The sequence below is a fragment of the Sinohyriopsis cumingii genome, chromosome 15, assembly GCF_028554795.1.
Source record: "Sinohyriopsis cumingii isolate HCF-2022 chromosome 15, ASM2855479v2, whole genome shotgun sequence".
Lineage (NCBI taxonomy): Eukaryota > Metazoa > Mollusca > Bivalvia > Unionida > Unionidae > Sinohyriopsis > Sinohyriopsis cumingii.
In genome coordinates, this window is record NC_142975.1 from 72,742,978 (window position 1) to 72,758,134 (window position 15,157).

The window sequence follows — 15,157 nt, forward strand, 5'->3', positions numbered from 1 at the left end:
CATAGCGCCACCTATGGAGAAAATCCCCTATTAGATACTACATTCATTTCTGCGAATGACAATTACGTCAGATCACGTGGTCACTGTTTATGCACTGGTCGATATCTGCAATTTAAAGTAACTGGGTCGTAATCTCCACTCTCCAAAATGGCAGCCGCGGATTTCATTCAGTACGTACAAAGTTTTCACGATTAGAATCATCGACAACTATGAAAGATTCAATAGCTAAGGTAAAGGCTCTGATATTGATGTAGGCAGCGATTAGTTTTTATAAATTATCAAATTCAGATGCCTTAGTGATGTAGACGCAGACGAAAAACTTGTAAATTTCGAGTATGGGAAATGGCAGCTACGGTTGGTCACGCAGCCTCACTGACATGACAGTGAATGAGTTCTTTCAAGATTTTAAAGCATATAAAAAATTCTTCCTTGAAAAATAATTTCACGGCTATAAGAATCGGACTTACTTGTAAATTTTTGCACACATAATAGATGTGTACCAAAAATGTAAAATGGTTAAAATTACTGTTCAACATAACATACACTACATTGCTTAACAGTTAACAGGCAGGCCTATGCGAATGGAGTCGAATAGGTAACACGTGTTCTATTTATAGTGTGCTGCACTTCGTAAATATGCTCTACGAGGTAAAGGGTTAACAGGCAGGCCTATGTGTATGGTGTCAGATATATAACAAGTGTTCCATTTATAGCGCACTGCACTATGTAACTTAAGTTAATGTATATCAACTGGTTAAAAGCCATACACTCAATGAGGTAAATGGTTACGGTTAGTCTGCAAATATTTGTAAAAGATGGGATAATTTTCCCTTACACTATTATGCAAATTATCTGCATGAATTTCAAAATCAGTTGTTGTTTCTGTATCAGTAATATCACCAGTTCCAGAAAGTGTGTTCAAAATACATTGCCATTCTTTTTCCACCCTAACACTGTTTTGCAAGTAATGCTTGATATTATGCTTGAGATGTTTTAAGTGCATAGGTAGCATGTTGCCCTTGAAAAAAGCTTTTGTCGGTGCTTTCTCTTCTTGTATTCTATATTCCATGTTTTCTGAAATTTGCAGCTTTGCATCTTCAGCTTCAGAGTCCAATTCTGTAGCAACATGTTTAAGAAAGCCTTTTTAAGTTTTGTATGAGGTGTCTTTGAGAAAAAGAATACGTCATAATAGTGGAATTTCATTTGGGTTTTTTTTTTCCTTATGGGCCTATGGATTTTGTTATTTTGTCTTGAATAAGTTCATAATAATGTATGATATTGTTCCTAACTCTGCTTAGAAATTAGTTTCTTCAGGGAAAGTGATGGTGATGATGTAACAAAATTGCAGTATAAAAATAGTCTACTACTAATTTTCAAAAATGTTTGCTCTCAGCAACAGATGTAAAAATTATGAAAGCTGATTGTGAATGCTGGAGCTATCTTAATTATTACTGCATTTATATATACATCTGGCTGCTTAATTATCAATTTGTTTTACTCTAAAGACAGTCAGTAGGAGAGGTATCCCTGATCTCAGCCAAGCACAATGAGAGTTTGATTACGAATAACTAAATCATATGTACAGAGAATATAAATGTAATTAGGACAGAAGGATGAGAAAGTAAGATACAAAGAGAGAAAGTTTCTTTCATCAGTTTCCTGCTAAGTGTGTGCAGCTATGACAGTATGTGATTTGTTGTACAGAAATATCAAAACATAACAAGAGAGTGGTTCAATCAAATAAATGCATTCTTTAGTCCTAGCCAATTAATATAATATACTGCTGTTTTATCTTCGGAAGGAGGAGAATAAGGAGCTATGGGTTGTGGTCAGAAGCAGAACTCCAATTACCAATGTAACTTTAGTTCCAGTTATTTGGAAATTAGTTATCCATGTTACTGGTATTTGATGCTATGGACTACTGTCATAATCTCACATTTCCTTTGCTAATTGAAAGGTATTATGTCTGTAAATTAACCTAGTTTGTGGATTATATTATCAACATAGAATAACAAATATGAAACAAACACGATCGAATACATCTCTGACAGTTATAATAACAAAGGTATTTAGAATAACGAAATCATATTTGGAGAATATAAATGTACATGTAATTAGGAGAACAGGATGACAAAGTGAGATAGAAGGATAGAAAGTTTATTCTTTTATCAATGTCCTGCTAAGTGAGTGCAGCTATGACAGTATGTGATTTGTCATACCAATTTAGTCGAACAGAATTAAAGAATCTTAACAGTCCAGTCAATTCATTCTTTAGTCCAGATCAACATAACTTACAGCTGATCAGTGATCAGTTGTAATTTATCAAGTGATAAAGTTGAACACCTGCTGGCATAGGTATGAGTAGAACCTTTGTCAATCAAATTTACCACGCCCGTTTAAAAGCCCTTTTTTATCTAACATGGATAGTCTGAATAGATCTCCAGTACTTACAAAGTATTTATTCAAAGCATCTTAATAGTTTTATTGTTCTTAATTTTTCTGCTTTTAAATATGTCAGATGTCAAAAGCATTAATGTTTTTCTTAATTGCTAATAAGTATAGGCGGACCTAGGTCACAAGAAGACCGAATCTTGGTCTAATGATAGATCTGGAAAATTACATTACTGCCTCAAGGTCTCGTGGGTCGGTGGTTCTTTCCGGGGTTTTCCCGGGTTCTTCCTCCACCATTAATACTGGCCGCCATGTATAGCCTATCGTGTGCTGAAAAATGGCGTTAAGCCCCAAAACAACAACAACAACAACAACAACTGCCTCAAGGAGTGTAGTATCCACAAATGCAAGATAATGTACATCTTATTTATATACATTGCATAAATATTATTGAAATATATGATTGTTCCACTTTGTTTTAAGGTTCATGTCTGGATTTTAGACATGTTATTATCCTGATTTTCCGTACTGAGAATCTTTGTATAAAAAAAAAAAAAAAAAAAAAATACCAGAAATGTTGATATGTAATTGATAATGATTGGTTTGGGTTTGAGAAATTAGACAGCTAGATCTTTTTCTCTAAAGTGTGTCATATAGAAGATTGCTTAGCTTTAATTGGTCATGTCTGAACATTACAGGTAAATTACATAAATACATGATAATAACCGTTCTTCTTGTATTGTTGTACAAATTACCCAATCGACTAAAGAGCATTTTGATGTACGAGGGGACATCTCACCTGGATGCGGTCTACTACAACAACATGTTGTGACTAAAATCAACGAGTCGGAGGATACACAAAGTAGCAGCATATCACTACCACCGCCTTTAAGAATTCTTCCCAAATAGAGCATTTACAAGAAAGAAGTTTGTTTGGAATTAGGGTAAGAATTAAGTTCAAAACCCAAGTTACCCAAATGTTCTTTTTGTAAACAATAACCAGATTTCATTCAGTATCGATTAAAGTTCAAAATATAATGGCATTTCAGTTATATATAACCATACAGTTTTTTATTGCTCAACATCAGCAAACAAAATACAAGAAATAAAGAAATTGCTTAGCTTAGCATTGTGCACCTTCTGCATGACATTAATCTCCTTCACTCAGCAAGTTTTGTCTGATATATCCAGACATTGATTTCAATTATAAGGTTATAGAACTTGGATTTTCTTTACGTTTGGATGACACCAGTCCGTATCTTCATAACTAAGTTGTACATTTTCATTACGTTCAGATTATAACAATAGAAAATATTTGTGCATAAAAGAATGCACAATCATAAATTGCATATAATCACTTCTATTTCATTCCACACCTGTCAGTTATCTTGAAATACATGTATCAACAACAGTATGAAATGTATTTATGTATAGATTTAATTAGAGACAGAGCTTGTGTTATACTGAATTTGTTCAATACATGTACATGGGTTACTTATATTATGGATGTACTATTTCATGCCTACCTACATGAAAAATTGTCAGTAAAATGTATAAAGAATACATTATACATTATCATTCTGTAATAATAGTCACTTCTAAGCCTTAATGAACAAGAGTTCTATGTAAAGTTAAATGGATTTCAGAAGTTAATAGTTTTTTAATCAATATCCACTTGAAGTTGGACAATCTATGAATCCATTGCTCTCCTTCCAAAAAGATCTGAATGCCACTTTTATAAGATTATTTCTCACCTCTGTCTGCATGGGTTCGAGTCTCTGATTTGGCTAATGTGGATATGTGAGAAAGCCCGCCAGTAGCTTCTCGTGGGTCGGTGGTTCTTTCGAGGGTTTTCCTGGGTTCTTCCTCCACCATTAATACTGGCCGCCATGTATAGCCTATCGTGTGCTGAAAAATGGCGTTAAACCCTACAACAACAACTAAATTTCTTTTAGAAATGAACCTTCCTCTTTCAGTTACTAGTGTTGCTGGTGATTTATTTTGCACACTTTTTTCAGACAGTAAAATTGCAGAGGATTACTCATGTGCTAGAACAAAAATAGTTCAGTAAGAAAATCACACAGAATTCAGATCATCCGTGAAAGATGGTGCGTTGAAATCTATAAATGAACAGTATGTTAAATAAATTCAGAAATTATTCTATTTTTAGGAATTTGAAATTTTTCAATTTCCAATAAACAGTTTTATAGATAGTACAAGTTTCATACTGTATGATTATACTTGTATAATATTGATTCTAAAGCTTGTTTTTATAGGGAAAAATACGCTATGCTTATACCTGTATAACATGGTACTATATGCTTATTCTGGTATAGAATAAGACACCATGATATTATACTTATATAACATTATACTATCTAACCTTATACTGGTATAAGGTAAGACATTCTTTGCTTATTCTGGTATAAAATAAGACACCATGATATTATACTTATATAACATTATACTATCTAACCTTATACTGGTATAAGGTAAGACATTCTTTGCTTATTCTGGTATAAGATAAGACACCATGATATTATACTTATATAACATTATACTATCTAACCTTATTCTGGTATAAGGTAAGACATTCTTTGCTTATTCTGGTATAGAATAAGACACCATGATATTATACTTATATAACATTATACTATCTAACCTTATTCTGGTATAAGGTAAGACATTCTTTGCTTATTCTGGTATAAAATAAGACACCATGATATTATACTTAAATAACATTATACTATCTAACTTTATTCTGGTATAAGGTAAGACATTCTTTGCTTATTCTGGTATAAGGTAAGACACCATGATATTATACTTATATAACATTATACTATCTAACCTTATTCTGGTACTGTCCTACTTTACTGGTGGTTGTAGATGTTGTAAATAATTACATAGGAATTAAAGTTTAAAAACTCAATATTTGTTATTTATTTTTTGCTGAAAATCAGTATTTTTGTCTAAAGCAGTCAGTATTTTTGTACTTGGGGGTGGGGTGGGGGGAGGTTTGGCAGCTATGCATATATCTTACTTGCTTTTTAGATGTTGTGCCACAGAAATGCAAGCTGAAATCGAACAACCGATAGATTGAAGCAGCTTCACCAGATATTTTCCAGGTCCATGGTTGCAGTTATGGAGAAAACTATGAACCCTACCATGGAAGTTTCTCTTAAAGGTTATATTCTTTAGTAAGCTGCATTTTATCATTCGATTCACTGATTCCATGTTCTGAGTGTTCTTGTTCAATTTTGTTTTTAACACTGTAGATTTACCTAGCCGGTACTCAAAACACGTGCGTAATGTACACTTCTGTCTTTCACTGGCTATTTTCAATTTGAAATCACTGGGGAAGAATTTACTTCTATCTATCCAGCTTGTGCCAGTTACCCAGCACAGTTATAATGTACTTCTGTCTTAACAGCTTGTGCCAGTTACCCAGCACAATTATAATGTACTTCTGTCTTTCCAGCTTGTGCCAGTTACCCAGCACAATTATAATGTACTTCTGTCTTTCCAGCTTGTGCCAGTTACCCAGCACAGTTATAATGTACTTCTGTCTTTCCAGCTTGTGCCAGTTACCCAGCACAATTATCAGCACAATTATAATGTACTTCTGTCTTTCCAGTTTGTGCCAGTTACCCAGCACAGTTATAATGTACTTCTGTCTTTCCAGCTTGTACCAGCTACCCAGCACAGTTATAATGTGCTTCTGTCTATACAGCTTGTACCATTTACCCAGCACACATTATAATGTACTTCTTTCTATCCAGCTTGTACCATTTACCCAGCACACATTACAATGTACTTCTATCTATCCAAGTTGTACCAGCTACCCAGCACACATTATATTGCTTATGACAAAGACTATGATCACCTTGATAACACTTAACTATTGCATCCGCTGCATAAGATAAATTACTTATTAATTTTGGTGTATATTTATATTTTTGAAACAATTTTTCAAACTTGGCCTGGCACTTCTTAGTCAAAATGCTCCAAAATTCTCGAGCTTGAGCCTAGGCTCATCCCAAACTCTAAGAAAGCTGTTAGGTTACTTAAATTTACCAAGTAGCTTATGCAGTGCTAGATTATATCATTGTATTTTTTTTTCATAGAAACATAGGCTTGCACATATTTCTCCACCTCCAGCTTCTTAGCTTGAGCCATAGCAGTATAATTGCAATGGCAGTAGCTGGTACAGGAAAGTTACATTTCCATTGGTCAGAATGTTACCACATGATCAAAATGAATTGCGTTCATTTCTGTATGAACTGTAAGGAGAACTACTTTTCCACTTCTATAAATAGTCACATGTACAGCATAAGATAAACACTGCCAGTGAAGGCAGACACGAAGTAAGCATTAAAGGAAAACAACATTCTTACATTTTTTTTAAAAAAAATAATTGAATAAATTTGGCTTCCATTGTTTGAAGGACTGGTATTATGATGACTTATTATGATCAAGTAGGACAATCCCAAGTGCTATATATAGCTATGTAACAGAAAAACCCCAAACATGTATTACTATGCTCAATTAAGATTTCTGTTTTTTTATGATGCAAACAAAATAACATAGCAAATAATTGAAATTTCAATTATAAGAGTTTAACGTTTTTTCTGCATTTATCGTGGTATAAACTGTCAGTTGCTGACTCACACAGCTTACATAATGCCCTTCAGGCATTATTTGCTGTGTGAATCGCCAACTGACAGTTAAGAAAACGATAAACGCAGAATAAACAACGTTAAACTCTTACTTGCACATGATCTTTCTGTCTCCAATATCAGCGTCAGCGTTGTAGGGACTTGGGATAGCTTTTTCAAATTTGTCTCTTGCTATCGTTATGTAACAGACCTCGAGTGGCTCTGACTTTTGGGTTGATGCACATATTTTCCCATTTTTGTGGGGACCATTAACAGGCTTGAAGAATTGACTACCCTTTCCCATAGTATGCACTAAAAAGTAGCACTTATTGCTTTAATTGTTCAGTATAATAAAACTTATTGAACTTTTTGCGGCTTTTTTTTACGTTTTTGTTAAGATTTGGGGGTTATGAATCACGTGTTGATAGTTTAAATTGTTTTGGAATGTCAGCATCTCATGATGCTTCATGGGTGTGTGTATATGTCTTAGTCACAGAGAAGCAATGATCTCTTATCCTTTCTTCACAATTTCATAGCAATATTAATTTATATTCTGAAGGTAAAATAAATTAATTCAAAATTTCATTTGTATTCATAGCATGCAAATTCCGCCACAAAGCTATATTGACATTGAAATCAAGCATAAAACTTAATTCATCTAATTCATCTAATGTTGTATGTATAGCCAATATAGTTTTGAAGGCACAGTTTGAAAAGGCATATATCTTGGCAATAGAAGTTGTATTCATTAAACTTTTATCTATTTGAAAGAAAATATTTATTTTATACATGTCATGTTCCGATATCTATTTGTTCAGAATCTTTATTTGTTGAATAAGCAATACATAAATCCAAACTTGTATCATTTCAGAGGGATTACATGACTTATGACATTTTTTGTTCAGTTGTGAAAAAAAGTCAAGGAATAGGAAAGTTATGTCAGGAAATGAAGAGGTTATAGCAGTCTTTTGCATTAAATAGGTTAGTATTCATAATTGAAATTCACAGTAAAATTTATTTATTTTTGGATGTCATCAAGATCATGTATTTAATTTTTATGCTCATGAGTTCCTTGTATGGATGAATCTGTATAGTATTCTGTAGTCTAAATATCTGCATAATTTACCCATTCCAGATTCTCAAACCCATTCCAACCATTTCATCATTTTCAAACAAAGTTTGAATTTGGCATAATCTAAATTTCCATTCATTCAATTCCAAAACAATTTCTTTTGAATAAAATTCATTCAGAAATTGAAAAAAATAATTAAATTAATTTCTTGAAGTAACAGAAGTAGAATTTACTATCATTGTCAACAGTAAGCTTGTAGGCTTTAAAGCACTTTATTTTTCCCAGTAACCAAGGGGAAGTAACTTCGCCATGAAATGATTGGAGTTTGTCACAGTGTACAGTCTTTGACTTGTGCCTTGAACTTTCTTGTATTCTGAATTGGACTTCCTTAAGTTCTGAAATGTTTTTAGATGGAGCTTAACAAGAGTCTTTTTAATTTTGGATTGAATCCTCTTATTCTTTTTATCTACATTTTAGTTACGGAGATTGACTCTCAGATCATAATTCCTTTTCATGTTATCACAAGAAAATTGCATTTTTGCTCAGGAAGGCTAATGTACTTAATTCAGTCTCACTTTCAGGTAACTCGCAATATCTGTTTTATGTTTTTGACTTTCAGAATGTGCACTCATTTCACTGAGAGACGAATAGTATCTTTTGCAACATGTGCAAACTGACTTAAGATTTCTGTCTAACTTTTACTAAAAGTCAACAATTATCAATTTCACCAGAGGCCTCCTTCTAAACACTCTCCAGAAAATTAATTCTGATAGTTTCATCCATTTTGCTTCCACTAGCAACACCAGCTTAACAAGTAAATATTCTGAATTTAGTTAATTCAGTTTGATCCTTCATACTTCCTAAACTTTTGTTTTTATTTTATCTTTCAGGATCCCACTCCAGATACAGTTTGCTAGGGCTCTTCACGTCATAAATTCTGGGTTTGCCTGGTACTGGCTTGCAGTGAAAAGAAGGTAGAGATATGCAAGCATTATGGTGCTGATATGTTTTTATTATGAAATCTCAAAGGGTTACACAGAAGAAATGCAAGGCATTTATGATGTTTTTATAATTAAGAAAATATTATGTTTTACAGTTAAGTTCTTTTTCTCTGACTTGCACCATCAGTTTCATTTTTACAACAATACTAATATGACTTCATAATCTTATTACAAACTTCGTAAAGCTAAGTTATCACAATACACCACAATTTTTTGTTTAAAAATCTGGGCAAATGAAAATCTGAAATTCAGTTTACTCTGTTTTTAAATGTTATATTTCCTTAATTATATTTAAATTATTATGTACAAGTTAGAACTAATCTTTGAATAAAAAATCGGGATGAACTGGATATCGCCATTTGCATTCTGAGTCACAAAACTAAATTTTAAAAATCTGATGCTAATGATGTTTTTAAAAATGCTGTATTAATAATGGCCATTGTGCCATGCAGACAATTAACATTACAAAAATAAAACTTTCTATGTACAAATATTGAACCATACAGTGTTCTCAATACAGGAAACCTTTTGAATTTCAGCAACACAAGTTTCCTAAAATTAACAAATGTGAACAATTTAATAAAATTACAATTTCTGTATCTATTAAAAATTATTACATTGCTCATTATCACTGAATACATAAATTTAGTAAAATATGTGGATGAATCAAAGCTTAAACCATAAATATAGATAGGAGGGAAAGAGTTATTACATTTTTTTCAGAAAAAATATAAATGTTGGGTTGGTTGGGGATGGAAAGGGGAGTAAGTGATAGAAGATTGAATGCCAATATGTTGCATCAGGGGTCACCAGTTTTTCATCAATATTGGCTCTAATCATACTTAGTCCATAGACTTGAATAACCATCAACTTCCCTGATGAACTACTTTCTACAACCATAATTAGTTAAACAATTAAATTCAAGAACAAAATTCGAAAACTTGAACATCCAAAAATTAAAATTTTATTTCATAACTGGCTGTGTAGGTTGAAATAGGAAAAAGGATTTCCTTTGTCGTCTTAATTCTTAGATTGATTACACAACATAAGCACCAAAAAACTAAGAGTTATGCAGAGGAAAATAATAACCAAAATATGCAAGTTAAATTTAGAACTCATTTTTCACAGGAAAACAGAATTAAAAAACAAAAACTTGTGTGTGTGTGTGTGGGTGTGTGTATCTTCTTTATTGTTAGCCTGATTAGCTCAGATAAACTAAAATCTGAAAAAGAAAGACAATACTATTACTGAATAATTTTCATTCAATATAATGTAAAATGAGAAATGGCCAGTGATAAAGACAAAGTTAATATGCTGTGATATTTACAAATATGAAAAGAATATTACAATTTAGATGACGACAAATGTATTTGCTAAAGAATTCAAAGTTACTAACACAATTTTCTTTAACATAATAGAGATTTGACATATGTTAGCACTAAAATTACTTCAGTATTTAGGTGTTTGAAAAGAAATAGCATTTCCCAATTTTTGAAATTCTTTTCCTAACACATAAGAAGAAAATTTGTCTTTGCTTGCATCCCTTCTTACATATATTCCATCTCTTATTGACATCCCATGAACTGTTCGAGTAAGATTGCACAAAAAATACTTGATAAAGACAAAGGAAACTTAGCTGGGACTATTTGTGTTCTCATGTTGGGGACATGATGTGCAGGCCTAGACATCTCAATTTAAGTTTTTTAACACATTAACCCCTAGCGATGACTTAACAAGGCAGAAGGTAGTAGCCTACTGTCAAGCTCTGTAGCGTCATGGTCATGCATGATGCACTAAAGTGGGTGATATTATAGAAAGGGAGACAGATGTAGCCTACAATGATAACAAATAATCTGGAATATCTAGTTGCACTACAAAATACAGATAAGAGAAAAATATCTTTTGGACCTGCCTTTTTTTAACCCAAAATTCGCCCATGGTTGGAATCCGATTTTGTGTCTGGATTTTAGACTTTTTGGTCTCAGATCTAAGACAAACCGGTATGAACTGCAAACAAACAGATGAGCCTTTGCAAAAAGTAGGATAAGATGGGCATTTGGAATAAAGAGTGGTCTCCATACAAAATTTATGGCTACGTTTACCAGCAAAAATTTTTTTTAAAAATATCCCAACTTTTACCCTTCTGCTCATGCACGAGTCAAATAGCCAATGAAAAACGATGTTTCTAACACAACTAGGCAGTATGTTATTGAAAGATGACCGGGGATTTGGTGTTTTTAAGTCTATTCAGAAATAGCTTTCAAAATGCGTTTCCTACTCGATTTTCAGGCAAAAATGACAAAAAGCTCCAGGGGTTAATGTGTTAAAGCATTTTTTTTTTAATGTTCCGGTTTTGATTAAATATGGTATTTCATGGAACATTAACAGAGATATGTTATTTAGTGCTGCAGCTATTGAAATTGATTCTTGTCCAACAGCAAACCACAATGAATCCAACTCATTGAACATTAATCTTTTGACAAAAACCATGATGGCTTAATTTTTTTCAATAACAGAAAGCAAATAAATAAAGTTTAGTTTTTTAATACTTTTATTTCCATGTTCATTACTTGATTACAGATCATGCTATTACAGTAGTTGTATATTTTATAAACATACTTTTCGACAAACTTTACTGCTAGCATGATTAGTTTTACTGCTTGCGGCAATAAATTCAAATTGAATAACATTTTTTGTATTCATGTGTAGAAAAACACTAAATACATTGTCATGACATTATATACGGGTTTTAATTTCTTATATGGTTCTCGAGTTTGTTAAAACATTTAGATGACTTGAATGCATTTACTTAAAATTATTGAAAATTTCTAATGTTTTGGTCTGCAGTAATTGCATATATACTTTAATAATACAAATGTAGTTGCTCAATATCCTTTACAGACATGACACACTGCTATCGTATTCTTTGACAACATGTACAGTTCTGAATTAGAAATCAAAGAATCCTCTTATCCCATACTAAAATAAGTAATTGTAATGTTTCAGGGAAACCATAATTCAAAACCTTACTGCAGGAAAATTACCAACATGCGACTAGCCTCAAAATGTTTTAAAAAAGATGGGATGAGTTTTATCCACTATCATCTTAATAACTGTAAACATTGCCCAAAATCTGTGAAATCGAGCTTGGATTATTGTGAATCAATGGTCTATTACTTACATTTTTATTGGGAATGTTCGACTTTTTATGTTTGTAATTCTCGTCATTGTTCAAGAATTTTGGGAGTAAGATGTTCAATTGTTGCCCATTTATGACTTCATTTCATTTCTATTGTCCCATGCTTATAGACTAATATCATATTCAGTCTTAATTGATATAATGTGTATTACCCAAAACAGTAACAAACTTGATGGTCTTAATAATACCATCCCACTGGCCTTTCACATCAGCTTTATTTTATCATGGAAGGAAACTCAAATTAATGTCAGTTATACCCTATTGTGCTGAAGTCCGGTTATTATTGCTTGCCCTGATTGTGCTTATCTCCCTTAGATATTGCTTTCACTAATGCAGAAGACATTTTTAAGAGGAAATCACAACGATCTTGAAATAAATTATCCAGTGACATAATAACAAATGGAAATTCAGAAGAAATAGCACACAGATTATTTAGAGCTGTTAGAGTACAACAGAAAATTGGACCCTGAATAGCCGTATCTCTTGGGGTTATTCCCTTGCGGTCTTGTGTTAGAGTTAAATCAGTCTGACATGCCAGAAGAATCGTGAATAATGAATAATTAAAACTATATCAGTGATGCTAAACTGATGGTGTATGTGTGATTTGGATTTTTGATGTGACTTTAACAATTTTTCAGTCGTATCGCTGCAATGTCTCCAGTGTGACAGTTTATAGTGATGTATAGCACTGGGGCATCATCCTGCAGACATGTAGCATGATGTTCCACCCAGTCACATTATCCTGACACCAGGCCAACCAGTCCTAACACTAACATCATAATGCTGAGTGCCTAGTGAGGCAGCTGTTAGTACCATTTTTTAAAAAAAGTCTTTGGTACAAGTCAGCCAGGGTTCAAACCTGTGACCTCTTGCATCCTAGGCAGATGCTCTAACCACTAGGCTACCAGAGCAGCACTAAAACTAATGGAAGTTAAAACCAAAGTATTTAATTTTGATGTCTATAGATGAATTTTGACAGAATAAAAAAAACAATGGTTCCATGGATCATTGATAATCTTGACATACTGTAGATTGTTCTTCTCCACTCCCATTTTACACTTGGGTAAGTACTCAACCTCAGAAAATTTTGGTCTTGATGTTAGGTCAATAAAGAGCTGATTTGTTCAAAGATGCCACCTGGACTATAATGTGTATTACAGTATTAGACTTTTAGAAAAGAAAAAGAAAACTCAACATTGAAAACTATCGCTGCCCTCTATCATACAATAATACCAATATTTAATGATCTGCCAATTCAAATACTTCCAGCATTACATATGTTTCATTATCTGCCAATGGAAAAACTCTAAAACTAATTTCAAAGTAGTCTATTAAAGATAAGATTCATTCACTAACCTTTTATCTTTTTGGGGGGTAGGTAAGAGATGTTTAAATTTCCACAGTGGCCATTCCATCAATCCTCTCCTTGTAAGGGAGTTCCGGCTCAGAAAATGATCTTAAATAGACTACATTGAACCTGTAACAAAACAATTTGAATTTATATCAAGACATGTTCCACTTAGTAATCTCATGAATATTGGCACCTCGAGCCATCAACTCTTCTGCAATTTGGTCACATTCAGTTTGGTCCAGTGCCTTTATTTTCTTGATTTCATACTCAACAAACTCTTCAACTACTTCTGCAACACACAAAAACAACATTGGTGCCAAAATGTTTTCCTATTAAATCATTATGACACTTTAAGATTTGGAAAATTGTTATATTACTTTAATATTGTGGAGCATATGATATTTAATGCAATATGAAAATGTATTATTAATGCTTGTTTAAAATTGAAGTTTAAGAGTAGTAAGTAGGTAAATTATATTAAAAATCTACCTATCATATGCTAAATAAATATGTATCAAGCAGTCAATAGTCTATGGAGTTACGCTTCCATTTCTACTAAGTTTATGTTTTAGCTTAGTGGGTGCTGAACATATGAACCATTTAACTACTCACGATTGAGGGCCTCTGGTGTTCTACTCTCCCTGTCTGCCCCCTCGTCAGGTAATGAAGTGGATGAAGCCACTGTTTGATAAGTAAACGTTGTATCTGCTTTCTTGTCAGGTATTGGAGGGGATGAAGCCACTGTTTGGTAACTAAATGTTGCATGTAATTTCTCCGTTATTGAAGAGGATGAAGTTACTGTTTGGTGACTATTTGGTGCATGTAATTTCTCAGATGCAGCTGTTAAAAAGAACATATTATTCTTATTCTTTGACCCTGCGTTATGCCCAGACCAACTTAAAACAAATATTAGTCTATCTAGAACTGTACGTTTCAATCCACACTCTGTACAAATTTGATACATCATACACCAATCGAAGAAATGTTAAGTCCTGGTTTACAGCTATTTGTTGTCTACACCTCAAAGCAACCTAAAACGCTATCCAAAAGAGCACAACATTAAGACACAAATTCGGATAGAGAAAGGCTGTTTTTGGCAGCAGGAGAATATGAGCTAAGGAATGGGATCAGAAACAGAACTTGAATTACCTGTTAAACTTTAGTTACTATTATTTGGACACCCATTATCCTTATTACTAGTATTTGATTCCATGGATCATACCCCACATTACCTTTACTACCCAATCATTCAAACAAAACTTATGTATCCTGATGGATCAGGGAAATCTACATTTTACCTTACTGCCTCAAGGAGTGTAGTATCCACAGATGCAAAATATGTATAATTTATTTGTATATATAGCATAAATATGTTTGAACCAATACAATTTGTCAATGTTCAAATTTGTTCTAATATTCAGTTCTGGATTTTCCCATTGCTGCACACAGTTTAAAGGTTGAAGACTTGTTATTGTCCTGATTATCTCT

General features: G+C 32.9%; 1 long non-coding RNA gene across 2 annotated transcripts; it reads left to right on the plus strand.

Moving 5' to 3' along the window:
• The first annotated feature begins 1,214 nt into the window (after positions 1 to 1,214).
• On the plus strand, positions 1,215 to 9,501 carry LOC149782059 (uncharacterized). Of its 2 annotated transcripts, none has more exons than XR_016414216.1 (4): positions 1,215 to 3,335; positions 5,443 to 5,588; positions 7,918 to 8,027; positions 9,009 to 9,501. It is a non-coding gene; the product is annotated as an uncharacterized LOC149782059 (long non-coding RNA). The 2 variants fall into 2 exon arrangements; XR_016414217.1 differs by having other exon boundaries at positions 5,443 to 5,575.
• The last annotated feature ends 5,656 nt before the right edge of the window (positions 9,502 to 15,157 follow it).